Source organism: Lytechinus variegatus, chromosome 17 (genome assembly GCF_018143015.1).
Source record: "Lytechinus variegatus isolate NC3 chromosome 17, Lvar_3.0, whole genome shotgun sequence".
Lineage (NCBI taxonomy): Eukaryota > Metazoa > Echinodermata > Echinoidea > Temnopleuroida > Toxopneustidae > Lytechinus > Lytechinus variegatus.
The window spans coordinates 15,924,198-15,936,470 of NC_054756.1; positions in this window are offsets into that span (position 1 = coordinate 15,924,198).

A 12,273-nucleotide genomic window follows, 5' to 3' on the forward strand; every position below is an offset into this window, starting at 1 on the left:
AAAAACTCATTTCGGGTTGTTTGGAAATTTCAAACTGCGCAGCCACAAATTTCGAAGTCTTTGCCACATCAGGCGTATCGCTTGCGTTCAGCGTAACAGCGAAGAATAACTGCAGCCTCCGAATAGATTATAGGCTAGGTTCAAGGTCAGTTGGATATGTATCTTGATATCAAAACACATTGAATATTAATGTGGGAAGGTTTGCCTGTATTTAATCGGACACATAAAGCGCATCACTCATTAGTGAAAGTCTCGTCCGCATTAGGTTCATTTATACAAAATTGGCAATAAAATCTTTTGTGTGTTACGCATTAAGGCCTATGGAACTATAAAATAATTCTTTCGGTACTACAGACGCAATTCTCAAAGCGGTGGACGGCGTTCCGGTAAAAGAAATTTAATCATAATTGTTAACATGAAAGGATGTTGTTGACCATTCATTTTGATAATAGCCCGGCCCAATATTTCCGTTCACGAAAGGTTCGTTGCAACACGTGAAGAGCCCGCAGCGATGCGCCGCTATACGCGCGGACAAGCACGAGCTAGCGTGAAATGACAGCGAAAGAATTCATATTTGTAACTTCAAATGTATTTGTTCTATTCGAAAGATCGATGCACTCGACTCATAAATGAAGCACGTGGCACAGTTCTTCCCATTGTATGCAAAGTGCTATGAAACAAAAAACGGGAATATGTAAGACATTTACAGAGCGTGACCGCGACAAAATGGGTAGCTATGCCCCGCCATGATGCACGCTTAATAACATGTATTTCACAAGAATTGGCCCCACGTGTTTGATGTTATTGTGCAAACTCAATATCAAGGGTATTGTAATTGTTGAAAAATTAAATAATAGGAAGAGTTTGCTTGGTGTCTTGATATTGGAGGAATAGAATACGCAGCGTGCAACTTTCTTGTAGCGGACACGCGCGCGTGGAAGTCCTTTCCTGTTTTAACGCGCATCGCGCATACTGCCACGTGCTTCAAAGTGGGTCGACCATGACTTGTGACTGGGCGATAATTTCAACCAATTTCCCGCCATATCACCCTACCTTTCATTTCTATTTTCTGCTCTCTTGTCCGCTCGTCTTCCACCTTGCCTGCAGTTAAATTTTCCCACGGCTGTTTTTTGAGGCTCCATCTCTTCATGCATGCCGCGCCCGCGGCCAGCAGCAGTGGTCGCTATACAAGATCACCAGCGAACAGGGGCCTTTGCCGACTGCATCCTCTTTTCACCCGAAACGTTTTCCGTCGGACCATGTCTGCGAAAGTACGGGGCCAACTTTATGAAATCAAATATGGAATTGCGGTAAGCTAAAATGGGGATACGGCATTGCAGGTGCGTACGAGCATGGACTATGGCTCGAGGCAAGAAGGGGTGTCGGGGCGTTTACTTTCTTCCGAGATGCCGGTTGTCCAGTTTGGAAAAGCGTAGGTCCATGGAAAGAGCTATAAGGAAGAACGGAGGCGATGAAAGCACACAATGTTGCAGCTGCATGTCCATGTGGGTGTGGTGATGGTCATTATGGCAACAGCTTTTGGGTATTACGATTGTTTCCACGAAGCAATCCATAACTAAATCGAGCTTGAATGTCACTTCTGTAGATAACAATTTGCCCCCCCCCCCCCAAGTTTTAGCGCATCCACGGTTTGAACGGGATGGGCAAGAGCATGGACCTACTCTTAATTGGTCCATGGTTAGAGCTTGGAAAGTTGAGTTTGTTTAGCCTACCGTGGACATATATCATCAGTGATCGGGAAATAGTCATCGAACTTCAGATCAGCAAAACTTACATCTGGTACCAAAATAATAAAAGACACAGGCCCCATTATCATTTTCAACGCCATCATGCATGGAATAATTAAATGGAAACAAAGGCAATGCAATGGTCAGATGGGCGTCAGGGAGAGGACCACGATTCGTTATGTGAAGCATGGACCTAGAGTAGCAGGTCCACGTGTGAAGAAAGGGTAACACTGCAAATATCAAGTATCGAGAATCAGCATTTGAATTCGCGTGTTGTTGTTTATCCTCGTAACCGTTATAGGGAGGTTCAAAGCTTGAGCTTAACACTTCCCTGTTTCATGTTCACTCAATTTTCAGATGACCACATAAAAAGAATTCATGTTCACACAGGGGTCACGAGTTTCCTATATTTCCGTATATTCCGTATCCCGGGATCGATATACGCTACACCACTCTCAAAATGTAAAGTATAGATTTATATTTTCCCTTCAATCGTAAGGTGATGATAATCAAGTAATATCCAAGACTATTCCTCAAAATGCTCAGCTGGTTTTGCAACGACCCACCGCAGTCGCGTGCCTGCCTGTTATCTGATAGGAGGTGGCACGCGACCGACCCATTCATACCCCCAGCATGCCCGATGCACAACGCACCGAGGCGTATCCACCCCTCTTGTCTTCAATACAGGGTTTCTTGTGACAAAAGATCCAAGGTAAATAGTATGAGATTAGGGGCACGCGAACCAAGTTTGCATTATAATAAAAACACAATTTCCCAAACTCTGATTGCACCGACGAGGAACCCGTCTCGTCCCCAAAGTGCTTCACAAAAATGGACAATCAGTGCTCACATGCCCCCTAAGTTTCATTAATCGGACATGCAAGTTTGTATTGTTGAAATGTTTAATGTTTCTTTTAATTTAATGGGAAAGTCACCTCCATCAAAATTAATTTCAATAAGGACAAACAAACAATATGACATGCATGTGGTGACGTAAACCGATCCGAGTAGTGGTTTAAATGATAGCAAGCATGGCGAGGGGGGCGTTTTATTTCTAATACTTGTTAAGGGTAGGGTCAGTTGCGTACTTAAAATTTTCAAGGGGGAGGGGCAAATTCGTTCGCCAAAAAATTTGACAAGCAAAAAATACTTTTTTAAGATATCAGAAACAAGTCGCAAGGAAAATCGTAAGGATTTGCCATCATGTAGACGTCTGACGTCATAATAAGTGAACAGGTGAGTAATCATGTGTCAGCTGATTTTTTTTCAGTCAGCGGCACTCTAAAAACAATCTTGATGTTTAATTTTCCGAATATTATAGATAAAACTAATCTATGGACCAAATTTGTAAACGCCTCTACCTCTTTAGAATACTTTACTCTGCAGTGCTGCGAAATATGTGAATACGGCCTCGAGTTAATCATGCTGTGGGATAGTGGTGTAGAATTTTCCTTCATGTAGTACATGGACCTTTTGACGTGTTTTTGTGTTTTTAAAAGCATGTTTGCTACAACAAAAATGCTGATAGTTTGAAATCCAGCACACGAACCTCGATTTTTTATGTTCAAATCTCTTTAGTATACCTTCATCTACAACCATACACAATTTGGTGGAAATGACATGGGTTTTGTTTCATATTCTACTTCATAGAAATTTAGATTTTTGTTGTCGTCTTTCACACCTCATTTTCAAAATTGAAGGTGTTGCTACTCTTTAAAGAGCAATCTGAATATAATGTAGATGGATTCTGACTGAGTAATAGCATGGAGGTCCATGGTTATTTAACATTTCGATCTCGTGGGGTCTAAAAATGCAAAATTAATTTTTATATCTTATTTTTCGAGACCTTCCAAATGGGGAAACTTCAAAGCTCGATATAAACAAAATCAAGCACATGAACCCATATTATTTTTTGAATATTTTAATATTTAGGTGCTAAAAAAATGGTAAAAATTACATGGATTTCATTTTAAATGTGGAACGTCCTTTTTGGCATAATTTATTCAATTTTGAAGTGTTACCATGATTACGAAAAGCTTATTTCGGAGGCCTAGAAGGTAACATTCTTCAAAAAGCCACAAATTTTGGATTTTGATAAATGACCACAAGACTGATTACTATGATCTAAACAAATAACCATTCAATCATTTTCCTTCACATAATTTGCCTGATATTTATACTTCCTAATTAGTGGGGATAAGATTGCCATCACGGTTTAAGAATTAAAAGCGCTTTAAAAATCTATTATTTATTTCAATATCTGCAATGTTTCTACCCCACCCCCCCCCCTCCCGTCGGTCGGTCGCTCCGCTCCCTTGCCGAGTGTACCGCTTTTGACAACTATTCAATAATTATTAAAAAAACGACACTATTATGACAATACTGAAAATACTATGTTCATTGAGCCTAAATGACTTTGGCTTGATCATTGTGACCCACGAATCGTACAAGTACTTGATTACCCTTCTGACCATGTTTCATGAACTATATATATGATGATCTCTAGATCCATAAACTTTCAAATTTATGATGGTAATTCATCAAGGGAGACCCTAACCTGACAAGCTCTGCACGCTTTTACATGGGTTCTCCCTGTCTTCCTTTCAATTCTCTGGTGGCCCTGAAGGGACATCGCAAATAGACAAGATCGCGAATATTCACGACGAAATTGGCGACGAAATTCACGACGTCGCGAATTTCGTCGTCAATATTCAAATTGGCGACGTCGTGAATTTCGTCGTAAATAATTCGCGACGAAATTCACGATGTCGTGAATTTCGTCGTGAACATTCAAATTGACGACGAAATTAGCGACGTCGTGAATTTCGTCGCCAATTTCGTCGTGAATGAATATTCGCGATTTGGTCTATATGCGATGTCCCTTCAGGGCAACCATACAATTCGGAACCCATGGAAGAACAGAACAGTGCACGCCCGAAATGGACCATCCTCCAAATTTTACATGATTTATACGATTATTTAAATTTGAGCATGTACTTATTTTATTCATTTTATATGAAAATAGATACAAACAAACAATACTTTAATTATCATTTCGTTGTGTTCCCTTTTACACTGCCATGATGCTTTGTGATTATACTGATATGTATTGCCAGAATTTAAAATTACATTTGTATTACACACGTATATACAGATTGAACATTGTTGAAGGAAAGACGGATGAATAATATACCCCCAACATGGCCAAAGTTTAAATGACCACTGATCTTGGTCATGTGACCTGAAACTCACGTAGGATGTTCAATTATACTTGATTACTCCAAGTTCATGATGTAGATCCATACACTTTCAAAATTATGATGACATTTCAAAAACCTATCCTTGGTTAAGATTTCGATTTTGATTCGCCTAAACTTGGTCTAGGTTCATTGACCGTAATGAACCTTGGTAATGTGACCTGAAACTCGGGCAGTAATACTTGATCACCCTCATGTCCAAGTTTCATGAATTATGATGTTGAAGACGCCGTCGGCTATATGAGGGGAAAAACGAATAGCATGATTTACTAGAAATCGAGCAGGCATGTACTTTACTGAAAAATGATTTGGTTCCAAATAAGGGCTGGCATTAAGTTTACCTGCTCATGCTGCTCGAACGCCTCAAATTAGCGTTACTAAATTTTGGAAGAAGGCGTCTGATGAAATTAATGAAAATTGAAATTCGTGTAATTTGACAAAATTATTAAAGAAAATAAAAAATAAGTGTCATAAATCATTTTGCACCATTTCCATTCACACATAATTCAAAGTAATATAAATCATCATAACGAATGGACATCATTACACCAACCTATGTAATAGTTAAAAATGTAATTAAGAAAGCAATTTAAACAACTACAGCGTATGTAAATGGAAATGACCCTGGACCTCATTGGCTCCCAAAATTGCAAATTTAATCAAACACTTTTTTCCCGACAGGCTACAGTGCAACATGTAAATTGGCAACGATGAAGGGCGGTAAATACTGCGGTGGTCCAGGCTGAAAATATTTGATATTAATACACAGAGCAGAATTCCCTGAGCAAAACGCTGAAATTTAATCAAAATCAGATAACAAATAATAAAGTTATCAGCTCACCTAATGAATATTCATGACGACTGGTTTTACAAAATATTACTAAATTTTAAAATTCAATAACTTTGTTATCCTATTTTGATGAATTTTTGGCATTTTGCTCAATGAATTCTACTCTATTTATTAAGCTATAAATACTTTCAGCCTGGACCACCCCTTTAACACGTGTTGGTGTGAAAGTTCGTGTCAGTTGTTCCACCATGGTTCCACCAAGTTTCAACCTTGCACTCTTCACAAGGTAAACACTCGTGCTGTTTTCTGTTTACGTAAGTTGGCGCCACGACTGCATGGGCCGGTATGCTTTCTAAATAGACAATCTTGAAATGAAGCCTCCAGACCATTCACTGGGATCAAGATACACTTTACCACCCTACTCAATGTTGTCATAATATGTTGACTGCTAATGATAGCTTCTGAGGGTGGTGATATATGGGCGAGGACAGATTGAATTTTGTAAATGACATCTTCTGAGGCCATAAGGCAGTCGAGATTTTTTCTGAACTTGACCCCCCCAAACGCACCTCCCCCTGGTCCCCCAATGATGTCTATAATGAGGTGAAAGTCTATTCGGTCAAAAAGGCCCTCGCCACAGAGCCCAACACCCTTCCCGTTTTTTTTTATTTGGTTAAAGTGATTGGTTAACATTGGTTTGACTTTTAAAAAAATCTGAGCTAGAAGGTCACACTTGTCACCTGTGTCTGTGATATGTTACAAAAATGAAGCCCATAAAAAATTGCGTTCGAAAATAATTATTTAGAGCTTCAAAAATTGAAATATAAAGTGACCGGAAACACCATCTTAATTTCATCTCATACACTTATATGTACTATTTAGGTGTCTATAAGACGCCTATTTACAAAATCGGTTTTTGCCTTGTAGTTTTATAGCTTCTCATTCTCAATAATGGTTTTCAGGGTTTATTAGTTCTAATACATGCACTTGTATACATGTTTCATCTTGATTTGAGAATTTTTTAAATCGGCTGCTCACAAAGTTAAACAATACTTTTAATATGCTCATTGGCTGTAAGTTAGTCTGCTTGATACAGCCTAGCTGATCTTGTTTTCTTTGCAGAGAAGTACACGGTTCATTTGTGTATACATTTAAAGGGTACTCCGGTGTAAAATTATTTATATGGAAATAGAGTAATATTCACCGAGCAAAATGCCTAAGATTTCATAAAAATCTGATATCAAATAACGGAGTTATTGCATTTTAAATCTTAGCTATCTGTACACGTTATCATGAATATTCATTAGGTTGGGCTGATGATATCACAACCCAGGCCTGTTATATCCCCACTTTTTTTCATGTTTTACACGAAATAACAATTATTTCATTTTAATACAGGTGTAAAGTCTCCCTTATGATAAAATAAGTTGCAGCAATGAATAAATACTGTATTAAATCAGTTACTTCGTTTTAGTTCTTTGGGGAAAATCTGAATAAACATAATTTCATATTATAAAAAAAAAAAACAAGTGGGGATATGACATCATCAGTTTGCTCACTGAATATTCATGAAGACAGACACACAACTGTATCATTGAAATAACTTTGTGTGTGTGTGTGGGGGGGGGTGTATGTATAGTTCACAGATTATTATCATTGTAGGCCTAAATTAAATTGTAAAGCAATTCTTACCGACCTTCCCCGTTTACCTATATACGGAACCTTCTGCTCGCTCTAGAAGTTCTCGAATTCACAATTTTGTGACAGATATAGGAGGGAACAACAAAATACAAATCGGATTATAATTGAAAAAAAAAGGAAGACAAGTTCCGCTTAAATTTAGGTCTCAGTCAAACTCAAAGTCAAATAGGGGGAAACACAGGTGCATGTTGACACCTAATTGAGAAAAGCTCCTATTGTGCTAACTCAATAACATGGGTCTTGCACCTGTTTCATGCTTTGATTCGGACGCACGTGTATTTTTTCATCCGGATTAAAAGTTTATAATCCTTTTAACATTATAATAGTACGTCATATTTTTTTACAGAGGCAGTGGTATCGTGGGCAAAATGTTTTGGGAAGGAAAACTGATAATAAACCGCAAATCCTGCATCATCGTATGAAAATTGCGAATGATTATTGTTCTTTAGGGATGATAAAGGACATGGACTTGGCCTAATATGAAAGATTCTTAAGCGAATGAGAGCCTAGCATATAAGATGTAAGTTATTGGTCTTTGCCATGGGTCGACACTAGAGTATTAGGGATATAAAATGTAAAGTACAAGTCTACCCAAACAAAATAGTGATTTGAATAGAAAGTGAAAAATCAAACAAGCATAGCACTGAAAATTTCATCAAAATCGGATGTGAAATAAGAAAGTTATAATATTTTAAAGTTTCACTTAATTTCTCAAAACAGTTATAAATTATGCACATCCTGTTTGGTATGTAAATGAGGGGACCGTTTACAGCACCCACTCACTATAATTTCTTTTGTATTTTATTATATATGAAATATAATTTTTTTTTCTCGTCATTGTCATGTGAAACAAAGTTTCATTCCTCCCTGAACACGTGCAATTCCATAATTTTAATATTTTGTGGTTCCAGCAAGGGGTTCCTATTATTGTCAAATTCGTATTAATTGAAATATTGTATAATTAAAATGATAAAAAACAAAAGAAATAGTTTTGCATATCACTGAGTTGAGCATGGAACTGTTTTGTGAAAAATAAACGAAACTTTAAATGTCATAACTTTCTTATTTACATCCGATTTTGATGAACTTTTCAGCGTTATTCGTGTTTGATTTTTCTCTATTTATAGAAATCTTTTTTTTCGGGGATGAAATTGACCTTTAAATACTACAAACGGCTTCGATAGGGCATGTTTACTCGATCTTCTTTTTCGTGATTTACGTCAGCAACGTGCAGAAAATCACAGATCAACAGGCTATATCCAGAATTCAGAAACTGGCAATTTGGCGCGGTTCTAGACTATTGTTTTTTTTCTGGGGGGGGGGGGGGTCTGGGGGCTTGAGTAATTTTCGACGTTGGTTTATTCTAATACAATGAAAATGGCATATTGTGGGTAGCCTTATACTGACCAAGCAGCTACTGTCAGCTCTCATGTCATGCGAGGGGGCATGGCGACCGAGCGAAAAAACAACACATTTGAAAATGCTTGAAAATTTTTCATCTATATAACATGCTTGATGGGTTAAAGGTAAATGCTAGTTTTGGTAACGATATCAAAATGAGTTCGTACAGAATCCAATGAAATGACCACCAAAGTGTCTGTTTGTATAAATAAAACGCATGTGCCAAAGAATTCTGGAAGAAATTGTGTAATTGCTGAGAAATCAGCAAATAAGCACAGGAATCGGGTAGGGCGTCGGGCCCGACGCTCTAAGCAATAATTATACATTGTCCCACGTGCGCTTATCTGTGTTGGGGATCTTCGGTGTGAACATTTTTTTAGCGTAGATTTCAAGATTTCACAAAGTTCAGTTAATGTAACTGTACCAGATCTAGATCCTCGATGATATACTGACAATTAAGCCTTGTTTTACAGACTTTCTCATGAAATCAGTGTTTACTGCAACTACTGGAATTTCTCTTTAATATATGAGGCATTGAGGGGGTAGGACTGGTCATCAGGAGGAAATGGGTTTGGGTGTTACTCACTCCAGGCGTTTATTCTCAAAATTTAGAGACTTTGAACATAAAAAGGTATAATAGAACATGGCAAGAGATGGGCCGATGACACCCTTTAAAAATATTACGAGGGAATGTGTTGACCAGGGAGAAAATGTTTGAATAATTTGAATAAAGTAAAACTTGCAGGTGGAGCACTCTATGAACTTTATGAAAAACATCTGAAAATGCTATTAAAACTTGACATGAAAATACCATTAAAGATATAAAATTGTATTTTTTTGTGCTTCACGTGCAAAATCCTGCAATATATTTTTTTCGAGCAGATCGAGCGCGCCGAAAATGTGGGTGTTTTGTCTTTACCCCTCTCGCCACCCGAAAAAACATGGAGAGACATTCCTGACTATAAACTGTATGTTTTATTAGTTCAGCCTCAATCGGGGAGTATTATGTCGACAGACCCCCCCCCCAAAAAAAAAAATATTTATAGATATTATATATATATATATATATATCCTAAAGAATGACAAAAATCCGGAGCGATTTTGACAAAACACGGATATGTTTAGAGTTAAAACTTCAATTTTATGGCATAAGAATTGTTATACTCGTGGAGTTGTGCAAGGCAGTCTACTATATTGCAGGAGATCATAGACTTCTTACACTTGCACTGAGAGCATTAATGTATTCTGCATTTAGATGCTATTTTACGAGGGAGTGTTTAGCGACCGAGTGAGAAAATTTTCGAATTTATTAGTAAAAATTTTTATTTTAGAATTTGAGCACTTGACAACATGAATGGATACTGCATTAATCACTACATTTTTATGCGCATATAGGACCTACATATATGTATTTTTTTCTTAATGGTCGGTTTTTTCCCGCGGGGGGGGGGGCTTCCATCCCTATAAATGCATGTAAAATAGGATTTTTAAAAAATCCTTACGACATTGCTAAGTGATGGCAAAATGCCTGCCCTGGGCTCTGATACAATCGCAATCTCACTGTCAAGGGATACTGACACCCTTGTAACCACCCCCCCCCCTCCCGCAACACGCACAACACACCACTCCTGTACACCGTGTATATAAACCAATCTCTTGTCGTGGGAACAAGCATCATTAGCACACTCATATTATTTTCCTCTCCGTGTCTAAAAGAAGAAGGAAACTGTAGAGAATAGGGTAACTAGTGGTGTACAATGAAACTTCACAACCATTCTTCAAACGTAAAGTTGATCTTCCTAAAGTGGTGTGCAATTGAATGCATTCCTTAGCGGCCCGCAGACTGGCGCTATTCATTCTCGCCGACACTCCGGCGCCAGGCCACTCGGCTTCTCCGCACACGTGCACCTAGGCTCGGCTCACCAAGTACACATGGGCTCGCTCAAACAAACGCCCGCGGGATGAAAATGGGGTTGTTCGAGGGGTGGAATTTTGCCTCTCTCAAAATAAGTGTCCCTCTAGCTCAAAATCCCATGCGTTTTATTTCAAAGCAACTCTTGCAAACGCGGGTGCAGTATAAGCGTTTTCCGTCATTTTTATTTTTTCGCTTCTGGTAAGGGATAGGAATAATTATTGTTTGTCGTAGTTTCTTAAAAATAAATAACACCAAATGAACTCATTTAAAGTCCCGGGTTCAAATCAGCTTCGCGCGTCAGGAGTCCAGACTGGCGTCCCTCTCACCTATCGATTGTTCAAGGACGATGTCGCCTGCTACCGGGCCGTACTCTAGCTGCTTGCCAAAGATAGCCCCAGACCTTAGATCTGACCTTGAGTAACTTCAAAACTGACTCCGTATGTCGAAAAGGGAGTAAAATATTTTTTTCAATTTCAAATGCAGAGTGCAGATTCAAAAAAATTGCGCGGAAATTCGCCAATCGATCATGTTTTTTTCTGGCATTTTAGACATTCATTGGCAATCGTTGCAGACTATCCACTTCATCATCCAAACGCGGACTTCTCGGGAAATCCCGGACACTTTTCCGCGAGTCATCGACTCTTAAAAAGTTTCGAAGTTTACGAATGGGCTAGCGATCCCTCCCCTATCGGCTTTTGTGTTTGTAAACATTACTATCGGAATGCGGCCAGTCCCATTCAGCACCCCAGACAGCCCGGCGCCTGCCGAAGATTGGGAGAGGGACAGGCCGATCTTCCAGCATCAAGCAGACATGATCCAAAATGACTCAAAAATTTGAACAGTCTCGCAGTCACAACTCCCTGTTTAGAAGTACCTCCAACTTTTGATAAATTGAATGAAATTAATGTTTAATTTGTCTTCGATACAGAAAATGATAAGGTTTGTTTCGTCGATTTTTTTTAACAAGTGCACACCTAGTTACCAATAATGCATTTAGCATTTCCATTTATTTGAAAACAGGATAAAAGAGCATTGAAGATTAAATGCCTTGCTCACGGGCATAGGTGCCGCGGCCGGGGATCGAACCCCAGACTTTCCATGTATAGCCAGGCGCCTTAGACCACTCGGCCACGGCACCTCCCATGCATTGTTAGATGCTTTGTTAGTAGATGGGATATCATGATCGTGCAAAGACTTAAAAACCCACATCATGGCAACCATAAGGAGCACCCCTTTGGTAGTCTACAAATGTAGACCCACATCTGCAGTGTGTGTACCTCAGCTGATTCAACGAGTCTGCATAGCAGACTAGGTCTACTGAGGCAGTAGACCCACATCTGCAGTGTGTGTACCTCAGCTGATTCAACGAGTCTGCATAGCAGACTAGGTCTACTGAGGCACCCTTTCAGGCTGGTTTGCTTCGCAAACCAGTAGCAGATCCCACCTCACGAGCCATTCAGA